We start from the raw sequence: 12,821 nt of genomic DNA on the forward strand, positions 1-12,821 counted from the left end.
CATTGGGTACATAGAAGTTTCATAGATTTAGAAGCTTACTTGGAGTGCATGATATGGAGTTGCGCTCGAGTGGGATTGTTGAGATATCGAGCTCAACTAGTGCAGATATGGATGGCGCACGAGGATGACACCTCCACAAGTATTCCATTGGCATTGTTAGTGAGATTATGGTTGATGTACCACCAGTGGTTTATAGGTTGTATGATAGTCACTTTGGTTTATTAAAGTTATGGCATAGTTATAACACCGACTTATAGAGTCAGGTTCACATTATGGCATAGTTATAAGACCGACTTATAGAGTCAGGTTCACATTATGGATCTTGCATGTTTTAGTAGTAGAGTAGTTTCTATATAGTATGCACTCTTATCTTTTTGTTATGGTTGTAGAGAAGTGAAGAAAAGAAGAAGAAAATTCAGCCATCTATGTGTCTCTTGTGGACTAGTCTCCTCTTATGTGTGTGTGTGAAGAAGTTTTCTTGTAAACAAGGAACTTAAGCTCACCCTCTCATATAGTATACACTTATCTTTTTGTTATGGTTGTAAAGAAGTGAAAACAGAAGAAGAAAATTCAACACTCCATCTCTATTAACCACCCACTGTAGGTTAACACGGTTTTGCTTGCCCGACCTACCGGCCATAAGGCGCTTTGCCATCTTACCTGCGTGAACGAGCACAATACTTAACTTTTATCAGCAAGTCATTTTTGACAATAAGCAAGAAACAATAATTCCCTTGCTTGTGAGCTCTCCTTTCCTTTTCTTACTTTAGATTTGTATCTAGAGTTGATTAGAGTGTGTATAAATGGATAATAATCAACATCTTAGAATGCTAGAAAACAAGAAAGAGATTAATACTAATGATAATGCTAATGACAAAAATGAAGCATAATGACAAGATAAGTGGTTTAGCTCAAAAGCACATATGTTTAATCCATTAGATAGAGTGCCTTTTTATAGGCTCCATTAGTTCATGCTTGCTAGATGAATGATTACTTCAATAGATTTGATTGTAGGTTTTCCTCTTCCATTATCTTCTTCTTTTTCTACTTTTTGTGAGAGAAAACCATTAGGAAGGACCATATCTTCTTGCCTCCATCCAGGCATCATTGAGAGCTCTCCCTTCACCCCTTTGGCAAGGATCATTTTGGTGTGACAACAGAGTGAGGACGTGACGGACGAGCTAGCATATCCACAATGGGAAGTTGCATTTATGGCAACTAAAAGAAAGACCTAAAGACACATGCTTCGGCAAGGCATCCAAGCTCCTTGAGTAATGTTAGCACACAGGGGGGATTGGAGGCATTGACATGTGAGGAGTGCAAGGTGATAGAAAGATTTAACAAGTTCAAACTTGGTATACTCGTGTTGGAGGGAGGCATTGACATGTGAGGAGTGCAAGGTGATGGAAAGATTTAAGAAGTTCAAACTTGGTATACTCGTGTTGGAGAGAGGCATTGACATGTGAGGAGTGCAAGGTGATGGAAAGATTTAACAAGTTCAAACTTGGTATACTCGTGTTGGAGGGAGGCATGGGCTCTCAGCAAGGGTGGGTGCAATTTTTTTTGTTAAGAGCCGACTACGGAAAGCAAACAAAGTGCCTATGAAGGAGGCTTCATAGAGTGGAGAGGGAGAGGAAGAAGGCATAGGAGGGTGCGGAAGGGAGCATTCTTGGGTAGCAATAAGAAGCAAAAGGAGACGTGGAAGGAGGGAGAGCTTAGAGATGATCGAGGGGGGAAAGAAGAGCTTGAGATAAGGTGTGGGTAGGCTAGTAGTCACCTCTAGGGTAGTGAGAGCAGGCAGTTACATAAAGGACAAAGGTAAGGTGCATGTGGAAGTAGGCCCATCATATGAAGGAGTAAGACTTGAAGAAGGAGGAGCAAGTGTAGGTAGCCCGGTTGGCTAGGGTGCAGAGAGAATGGAGTTGGTTGGGTTTTGTGGCGATATTTATTCATGTCAACACAACTAGAAGAGGATCGCACACAAGGACTATTGACAATCATGGATATCATGTGCATGTGCAAGGTGATTAATGCTAATCCTATACTAATCTAATGAGATTAGAGTGAATTAATCTAAGGTGGATGTACTCTATGTTTACTCATGTTGATGACTAAGTGCAATAAACTTAAGCACAATTAGGTTACAATTAGGTTACAAGATTAAGACTTGTACTCATAAGAGGCTTGAGATATGTGCAAGTGATATGATTTTATTGCTTGAAATGGCCCCCTTTTATATGAGGAGGTACGGCCTTGGGCTTGTACATCAATGTGGGATAAATCCCTTTGCTCATGTGGCTGCATGCTATGCTTTACACTTTCTTGGCTACTTATTCTCACTCCCTAGCTCTTCCTTGTGCTCTTTGGCACCACATTTCTCAACACCCCCCTTGGTGCCAAATCTTTGGGCTACTCAAGGTTTTTTGATGTGAGGTTTACAACATGTCATTACCCCCGCTCATTTCTAACTTGGGTGGGTAACTCAAAGGCTCTTTAGCTTGGTTACTCTCTAGCTCATAGGTTACTTTTAGAGGTGGGTGGGTTGATTTTCACTCCCCCAAGGTGCTACTTTGGCTACTCTCTGGTGGTGATCGAGTATTTTACATTTGCATCACTTCCCCTAGGCGCTCTCTGGGTACTCATAAGTGGTTAAGTAGTTAAGTGTGCTCAAAACATACAAATGTGCCTACTCATTTGGTGGCTTTTACAACATATCATGGTTAGAGTAGTGGTCGATAGCTTGATGTCGAGATCTGCTTACTTTTGCTTGATGAAGATCCCTTGTTGCTTTCTTTGTTCTTTATGTCGATATTGTGTCCTTTTTCTTCTTTGCATTGTTGGATGCTTATTGTCTCTTTGGTCTTTGCTCTTTGGCTTCACTCTTGGCTCTTTGACAGCTCCTTTGGTGTGAACATCATTCTTCTTGTTGCCAGTTGATGCTTGGTGATTTAATGATTCCTTTAATGCATTTAGTGTGGATGCCATGCTGTGAGCTTTGGTCATCTCATGCACTAGTGCTTTAGACATGTTTAGATTTAATGTAAATGCATCTTTTCTTTGCTTTTGATGTTTATGCACATGTATTTTTCCATGATGAGTTTCCCAAGGATTCAACCCTTCCCCAAATGATTGAAGTGCAATATGTTTGCCATTTGAGAAGGTCTTACCAAAAAACGAGCTTGTGTTTTGCTTCACTGGTAGTGTCTAATCTCGTACAAGGTTGGCAATATGCTCTGGATTTTCTTGAATAAAAATGTACTCAAATTGAGCAATGGAGATGCGTGCGATGGATTTTGATGCAAGAGAGAACTTCCCACTATATATTTACACCTTAAGTTTCCAATTTTGAACCTTAATTAGCTCATTTTTTTGCTAATGTTACACTAATGATAATGATTAGTGCTTAATCATAGTGATTGAGTAGGGCTGTTTATTGCTTAATCATAGTACTTAATCATAATGATTAACAAGGCTGATTATTGGAGGCTTCAATTGAGCTTGAGGAAGTCAAATTTGATGGGGATTTTTGTATTAGCTTCTTGCCCTTGATGAGGACCAATGTCCTAAGTGGGAGGTTCAACTTGAAACCGCAAGAAATTGGCAAATTTGAGCCTGTTTGTAGAGTGTCTGTAGTTTCATGTCTCCCGGCTCGTATAGTGCATCAAATTGCTTGAGACTTGGGCTATGTAGTCCTTGTTATAGTTGCTAACTAGTTTGAAAAGGGCTTGAGCTAATGTGCACTACACAAAGCAAATAGAGAAAAAACACAGTCGGCAGAAATTTACGAATTTCAAATGATTTGGGTATAATTGAGCTAAACCTTTGGGGCTGTAGTTTAGCAGTGAAGTCAAAAAGATATATCTAAGGGGAATTTATCAATGGTAAAGTGGGTGTGGAGAATCAAGCTAGAGAAATTTTGGCCACAAGTGGGAGCTATGGATAAGGTTGAGATTAGTGGGATAATTAGATGATTCATGAAGTAATTGGACTAATGTGAGTTGAGATTAGTGATGTGGGGATAGGGAAGGCTTTGATACCATGTTGACAATCATGGATATTATGTACATGTACAAGGTGACTAGTGCTAATCTTATACTAATCTAATATGATTAGAGTGAATTAATCTAAGGTGGATATAATCTAAGTTTACTCATGTTGATGAATAGACTCAAGCACAATTAGGTTACAAGATTAAGACTTGTACTCATAATAAAGAGGCTTGAGATGTGTGTAAGTGATATGATTTCATTGCTTGAAATGGCCCCCTTTTATATGAGGAGGTACACCCTTGGGCTTGTACATCAATGTGGGATAAATCCCTTTGCTGAGATGTGGCTGCATGTTATGCTTTGCACTTTCTTGGCTACTCATTCTCACTCCCTACCTCTTCTCTTTGGCACCACATTTCTCAATTCAAATGGAAAGCTATGGAAAAGTCTACTTAAGTGCCTAAGTTGAAGAAAAGAGTGATCCAAAAGTTACTACAAAATCTTGAGTCTCTGTCAAAAATAATGACTTTTGGCAATCTGTGATGTACAAAGATTTGTTTGATAAACATAATTGCGGCTTGCTAAGAAGTCAAAGTTTTCTTACAAGGTAAGAAATATGATTGCTTACTTAAACAGTCAACTATAGTCCAAATCATATCATTATGACTCGATGTAGTAGGCAAACCTGTAATGAAGTCCATAGATATTTGTTCCCAAGTATCATTAGGGATTGGTAGAGGAGTAAGAAGTCCTTGGGTCTGGGTTCTCCCGTTCTTTGAGCGAAACTTTTCGAACGAAGGAAAATTGAGCGACACATTCCAAGGAACAGTCACACCCTAGTAATGTGCAACACAAATTCAACACATCTAGGAATGGATTTCAACACAAATCAATTACAACATCACAATGAGAAATGAGAACATCAAAGCATATGGGGAAAAGCTTGCGACAATGTTTTAGTGATCACCAAAGGTGTGCAACATAAATTCACCACAAAATGACAATAACATAAGCACATATCGAATTCTAACACTAAGCAAAAAAATGACAATAACATAAGCACATATCGAATTCTAACACTAAGCCACAATACAAAAAAGATATAGTCAAAATAAAACATGGAATTCCAAGTATGGCATGTATCCATATGCATCAATCAATTAGATATACATTCATCGGCAAAAAGGGATTGCATCTTGAGAAAACTCTCGAGTATCTACATCATAGCATCGATCAGTTGCCATAGTTGAAGCCATCGCCTCTGCATACTGTAGGAGTACACTTCGAAACCAAAAAGAAAGGGTAGAATAAATTTATGTCACACATAACTCAATGGAATATTCAAACAAATGGAGAAGCAAAAATCCAAAAATCCACAAATCCATAATGTAATATAGCAAAAAATGGCAATCCAAAACCAAGTGGCATGGGGAAGTTCGCTAGTCATAGGGGTTCTCTCCAGCATGTACATCTAAATCATCTCCAACATTCCATGAGGTACCCAAATCTGCCTGCTTCCCTGGACTCCTATGTAGCATAGGGATCACAAAGGTAGACATGATATGCTCATCCCTATCAACAATTGCACAAACACGGCCTATGCGTAGGCGTGCTCAGAAAAGTGGCACTGTCCCATAACCAAGCTCTGAGCATATACCATCTGGTGGAGAAAGCATCTCCATGAAGCATGCTACAAAGGGCACACTACACTCCATCACACCACGCAACTCCTCCCCCATATGTGACTTGGCCCGCACATCGGATGTCAAGTGGTGATAGACTACAGAATCCTTGGGCTTCATGCCCAAAGCCTCAAAGCAAGGCATGCTCTCCTGGTGAAATGAAGCTACAACCATCCCACACCTCCATGCAATGAATATCATGGAGGTACAATACTACAAAGGACACAAGAAGACATTGTAAACATTTTCCAATCATGAAAAATTGACAATGCAAAAAAGTGGCCAAGGGTGAAGCAATTGCCTTGGTGCATAGTCTCGAGCTCTCGTAATAGCCATATGGGGAGGGATGCATCACAAGAACTCTCCTCGATATCTCCAAGTCAGAGACATGACAATAGCGCTCCACCCAACCAATAGTGTCTCCTATTCAATGCAAGGGACATTATGAAACAAAGTAATAGAAACTAGACATTTGTGGAGTGGCTGGGATTGTTACCTCCTGTGGATGCCATCACAAACAGCGCTCCAGAAAGCTACCAATATGAAACACCATAGCAAAAATGATCCTCTAAATGCGCATCCCACTGTGGACATGGAACTTGTCCGTGGTGGAGAACTCTGCCAAATGGGAGATCTAAGAACACCAAATCCGCAGCCCATGACACTAATCTACCCTTCCTTAAATACTGTCTGCCCTTACTTGCACACCTAAGCATATGCTCATGGACTTGAGTGTAGGTTGTGTTCTTCAATCCCGGAACGAAATCACATCCTATCTCCACAAAATCACGAACTACTGCAATACGGTTGGGTTCTTTGAGTTGCATAGCAGGGCCTATGGTATCCTTGTGACAATAAACATAGGACATGGATTTCTTGACATGTAGCCTATCACGCCCACCTACACAAAAAACATAGACACATAATGCAAAGGAATAGAATTCTTAAAGATTGTTACAAAGAATCATTTTGCAGAGATTGAAAAGCAAAGAAAAGGAAATCGATACATGCATACCAAATGGTTGTGATGGCTCTTCTTTCCACACATCTTGCATGTCATGTCACATGGCTCATGTAAAATTAGCCAATTTACTAGACGCTTGCGTTAAACCCAAAATAGGCAAGAAGGGTTTACAAATCAAGTCACATTTCACTGGAAAAAAATGGACAGAGTTTTCTTTGTAAACTCAACGAATTTTCAAAACCAAGACAACAACCATAGGCCTTTCAAGGCCTCATGCTTTGCGTGGCATACAATAGTATTATATGAAAGCCTCACTGGCCTTGTAAAATAAAGTGTGGTCATGTCCACAAGATAACAAACATAAAAGTATCATAATTTGATCGATACTATATTTTCCACACTCACCTCTTTGCTCCTTAGCCTCAAACAAGTCCTTTTCCTTTACTAAAACATGTCCCTTTGCCATGTCAAGCCACCAAGGACAATTTGCCATTTCCCACTCTGTGAGATTTTCCATCTCTTCAGGGTAAATACAAGTGGCCTCCTCTGCAGCATCTGTCCACTTCTTCCTAGCCATCGCTCTGGGATCGATGCAATATATCCTCTCTCCTTCAAAGTCGAAAAATACCTAGTTGAAAAATTTCACATATAACATCGCATGCACAATAGCTGAGTATTGATACGTTGAAGGACTAGTGTCTAAATAGCCGAGAATTGGAGTTATCTAAATACCAATCTCTGAGCGGCCAACTACACTAACTACTTGTTCTTCTTAGACTTGTCGGTTACTCCCTTCTCCTTTTTCTTCATACGTGTCTCTAGAGGAAACATGACCTTTCTTCTCTCCAATTTGATTTCGTCATAGTATTCTGACAAGGACAAATCCGCAGGTAAGACTAAGCCCCCTGGAATTTCAACAAAGTCCCTCAAGATATCTCTTGCCAAATGCAAGATATTCTTGAGCAAGACTTCCATATGTATCCAACTACACGAACAAAAGATTAGCACATTAACCACAATGATCAATTTATAAGAGAAACAAGTTTAGGGAAAAATCACTCACTGTCTATACAAATGATCACCACGGGCAAGGTGGTACATGGATTTAGTAGCCCCACTTGCCTCCAATAGAGAAAACCATAAGACCTTTGATTCAACAGGGGCTTCACATATTGCGAGAAGATTCAATTTCTCCAATGTTGCATAGCTCTTGTAATCCCATTTTAATGAAAATACCTTGTCACACCATGCCACCCCAAGTCAAGCGTCGATGATATTGAGAATCTTTGGATATTTTGATGAATATGAGAGTTAGTTTTGACAAACCATATACAATGAAATACCTCACTAGCCATGAGAATAGCCTATCCGATCACCATAACGTGATGCAAGGGACACTACCTCACCTTTTGTAACTCTTTCTTGCTTAGTGCCGCCCTTTTAAGATCAAGCTTCTTATTCAAAGCAGTGTCATTTGAACGTGTATGACCATGGCCATTGAGCAGGTAGTTTAAAAATCACATGAAGAGAAGCATGAACAGTCAAACAACAGTGATTGCAAAGTACTTATTGTAAATAAGCTTTGCTAAATATCTTTGTGTCAATGGATACCAAGTCTCAACACCCTTTGTGTACTTTTTCCTAATCTCCATGATGAGCCTCCGATCCCTTTCTAATAAGTCATGCATGTACGAGGACGATCAACTGCATATATATTTATATAGTCGATAATCTCATCCCTCAATGTAGTGGGAACAAAGGTATGTGTATTGAGACTGAAACAACACGTCATGTTAGTTCCCATGAATTACATTGAATTCATGTTAATTATAGTGAAAAAAGAGACTCACAAGTTCATGCGTTGCAAACTTGAGTGCAATGCAATCTCGCTCACCTTGCACGGATCAATGATCGTGCAAAGGACTTGATAGTGTTTCTCCTTTGTCATTGAGAACCTCTCCTTGATTGCTGCAATCCATGCCACCAATCGGTGGTTTCCCTCCCACACATAGAACATGTGGTTGGAGAGTACTGAGAGGGTTGGAGAGTAGTGAGAGAGTTGGAGATCTAGAGAGCTCATCCTCAAGCTCCCTGTTAATTGCTTGCCATAATGGATCCCAAGAAAACATCACCACATCCATGACCATGGATTCCTCATGGGAGCAAGTTCATGAGGACACAATGAATGCTCCTTTTTCAGGGACATCCCTCCTTCCCAAATGCCACTTTCAAACCCGACAAATCTTTCCAAAGTCCTCTAACTTTGGCATAAGGTAATATCTTGTATAACAGAATTGGTGTTTTTCATGATGTCCTCCCCTTTGGCAAGGTACAAGTTTGCTTCGAGCCCTTCATCACTAGGAATCTCCGGACAAACTACATAAGGCACCAATGCAAGATTTACCTCATGCGGTGTGAGCTCATTTTCTACCTCATGTTGACATTGTGTGGCATTTGCATCAAGCACTTGGCTCTCCACTTCACCCCCAGCATCTTCTCCTGCCTGACTTTCCAATACACGGCTAACTTTCCAATACACGGCTAACTTGGTCCATGTCACTGGGTAAAGGCGCATGGTCGTTGTCCCCATCTTCTTTTGCTTTTATTTGTAGGATTGTTACAACAAAAAAAAGAGAAAACTTGTTAATCACCTTCTTGCCAAATTTATTACCACAACTTCTTAATCACCTTCTTAATTAACTTCTTAATCAACCCTATTGAGCTTCCAACATCACAGCTTCCTTGCCTTCTCCTAGCCTTCTCTAATTCTTCTCATGCCATGCAAAATTTAAAAAAACCCAGTGAGCATGCCGTGCCATGCCTCTCTAATGCAAGTGAGTAGTAGAAGAACTCTTGCATCTTGCATTGCCTAATCCTCTAATGCCAAGGGAAAAAAACCCCCTGTGAGCAGACCGCGCTAGCACGGCCTGCTCACGGGTTTTTTTTCCCATGTCATTAGAGGATGGAGAGAGGCAAGGAATAAGCCATGCCTCTCTACCTTCTCCTTGCCATGGAAAATTTAAAAAAAAACCCCGTGAGCCGCCGGCCGCGGAGCGGCTTGCTCACGGGATTTTTAAATTTATTTTCCATGGCAAGGAGAGGTATGGAAGCCATGCACAAGTTAAGAAGACATTCTCGAATGCCTCTATACATTCTCAAAATAAAAAATCCATGCCTTATAATCCTCTAATGCCATGCCTCTTGCATTGCCTAATCCAGTTTTTTTTTTCCATGGCATTAGAGGATTAGGCAATGCAAGAGGCATGGCTTCTTCTACTACTTAGTTGGAAAATGGAAAAAACCCTCTACAATAGTTCTTCTACTTCTTCTACTTGTAAGATTTCTTCTACTTCTTCTCCATGCCTCTCTACAAGAAGAAGCCATGCCATGAAAAATAAAAAACCCCCGTGAGCAAGCTGCACCTCTATGGCTTGCTCATGGGGGTTTTTTAATTTTATAAGGCTTGGCTTCTTCTACTTCTTCTCCATGCCTCTCTATAAGAAGAAGCCATGCCTTAGAAAATAAAAAAACCCCCTGTAAGCAGGCCACGCGGTGCAGCTTGCTCACGGGGGTTTTTTTTTTAATGGCATAGGAGATGAAGCGATTGAGGAGAAGAAGACCATGGCATAGGAGATGTAGAGAGGGAAGTAGAGATGCAGAAGGAAGGGAGAGGCCAATCACCTGGTTAGAATTTTCTTTGGTGCCATTGGAGCTCCACACCACAAATCCAGGAAGAGGAAATGAAGAAGAAGAAAGTAAGAAGGGGAAAGTAAGAAGGGAAAGGAAGAAGAAGACAGTGATACCCAAGATATAATGAAAGAGACCAAAAGTTGTGTGGTCTAGGGTTTAGGTTTTTTTTTTTTGAATTGGCTGGAATTAAAAGTACAACACAACACACATACCCATACATGCCAATGCTTACAAAGTGGATAGAGGTGTTGCTTGAGAGTCCAAAGGTTGTTATTTTTTTGAAATTAGTTGAGATGTGTAAGATTCCTCCTCGGTCTGAATATTGATTAAGCCTCTACTTCAATCCCTTGTAATCATTCTATGTTTCTGAATACAAGAAAATATTATTTTTCCTTGTTTAGCCTAGTGAGAAAAATTTCTAGTGAGTGGTAAATCAATATTGGGATATTTTTGGATAAATAAATTCTACAAATATCAAAAAAATATTTCCCTGAAATAGAAAATCAAAATAGATGTTCCAAGGCGCAATTGGAATTAATTAAAAATGATGTAGAAGACCTTAGCCGCCTAAGGGTCAAGATTTTTTTAACGTTTTGGATTAAGGTTCCTATGGAACAATAAGATTAATCCAAGTGTTGGGATAAGATAAATCCAAAGAATAAAAGAAAATACCCAAAAATGAGTAAATGCCCACATAAGATGAAGAGTTGACTAAGTACTAGATTTATTAGTTAAAAACTAAGAAGTATTAATAAAAAAAATGAGATATTTTAGAGTAATCATTCATTTTTGACACATTGGTAAGGAGAAGGGGGCCCTTCAAGGAGGCGCCTATTTCACATGAGTGGATGAGTTTTAAACTCAAAAGTAATAGGATATTTTTATCTCTCCTCTCTCCTAGATCAAACCAAATCAAAAAGGGAGAAATTGGTCCAAAACTTATCCAAATTCAGCCAAACTGAAGCTCAAAAATTCTAGAACTTAGTTGGACTCAGTTAGTGGCCTCCCTCACCTATAAATAGACCCTCATTCTTTTGTATTCTCATCTGTGAACTAAACTATGCCGGTATTACTCTAAGATAAGCTTATTTTCTATTATCCTCTAAAAACCCTCTACAAATTGAAGAGATTGGAGCTTCTCTCTCTCTTCAATCTTCCTTGGAGACTTCATTAACATACCAAACCAATTGATTGGTTGGGGGCCTCTACTTTGATCAAAGAATCAAGCAATCTAGGAGGTAAAATGTGGTTTATGGTCTTTTTTCTTTAATCTCCAAATGTTTCTCTCTTCTCAATCCCTCTCAAGCTTGAGAATCATTCAATTGAATGGCTTTTGAATAAAATTGAAGTTTTTAATGAAATTGTAATCATAAAACACATAAATTTTCATTTATGCTTAAGTTATAATTTTCTCTCTCTCCCCCAAAGAATGGTCATTCCTATGACCTATTCTATATTCAAATGAAGCTTCTCACATGAAGCAATTCTCTAATCTAAAAGTAATTTCTATGCTTGTCTAATTGAGGCCAAATAAGTGACTTTTTAATGCTTGTATGTTATTTAATTTATGGAAAAATTAAGGATCAAGTCCATAATTAGATATTGATCCAATTAATGGTTATTGTAATCATAGGGATCTTACTAAACTTTATGCTTTCAAATTATTGAGAATTATCAATAATAGCAGCGGAGCTATGGCAAAATTTTAAAAAATTAACACATAAATCATTTTCATTCATAATATGAAAAGAGGACTTCCTACCATATTCTAGGATTGATCATCCTAGATTAATTGAATGATTCTCATTATAATCATGAAAATTTGATTTTTATGTTTATGCATAAATATGAAAAAGAATCAACGGTTCTCCCTCTCAAAGAGGAAAAAAGCGTTGGTCAAGTGCAATCTTTTCCCTGATCTGACTATGGGCTTACGGGTTGGTCACATTAGTTCAGTTAGTTAAAGCTTTTGACTACATTAGAGAAAAATTATCCTGGAGGAATTGCCTGTGCTTTCCGGGCAAGGAAAGTTTTTTCGGGTTCGGTTTTGGAAGAACGGATGGATTAGTCTCTTGTCCGAACATCCGTGGGCGAGGCCCCGAGTGAGGGACCCTGTCCCGCGCAAGAAGTGCTACTTCTGCTGCTAGCACCCTTGAATTCCGCTGCTTGCGCGATGGGGGCAAGGATCTTTCAGATGGTAACAGAGCAAATTGGCTAAAGTGGATCAACCAAGAAGCCAAAAATGTCAAAAATTTATGAAGTAGTAGTAAAAGGTTGTAATTGTGTGATGAAATTCATACAAATTGATATTCAGACTAAAATTCATAAATTAGTAATTGGGTCTTCAGATGGAAGAACCGTAATTACATGGAATCCCTGACTTGCTTGAGGCCTAGACATGATGATATTTACCTTAAAATTCCAAGTACCGTGACTACCCGTATATATCGAGGGTATAACTGTAGCTCGAGTAAATCTAAGATCTTGAAATTATAA

Source organism: Cibotium barometz, chromosome 63 (genome assembly GCF_041138505.1).
Source record: "Cibotium barometz isolate CiBa-2024 chromosome 63, ASM4113850v1, whole genome shotgun sequence".
Lineage (NCBI taxonomy): Eukaryota > Viridiplantae > Streptophyta > Polypodiopsida > Cyatheales > Cibotiaceae > Cibotium > Cibotium barometz.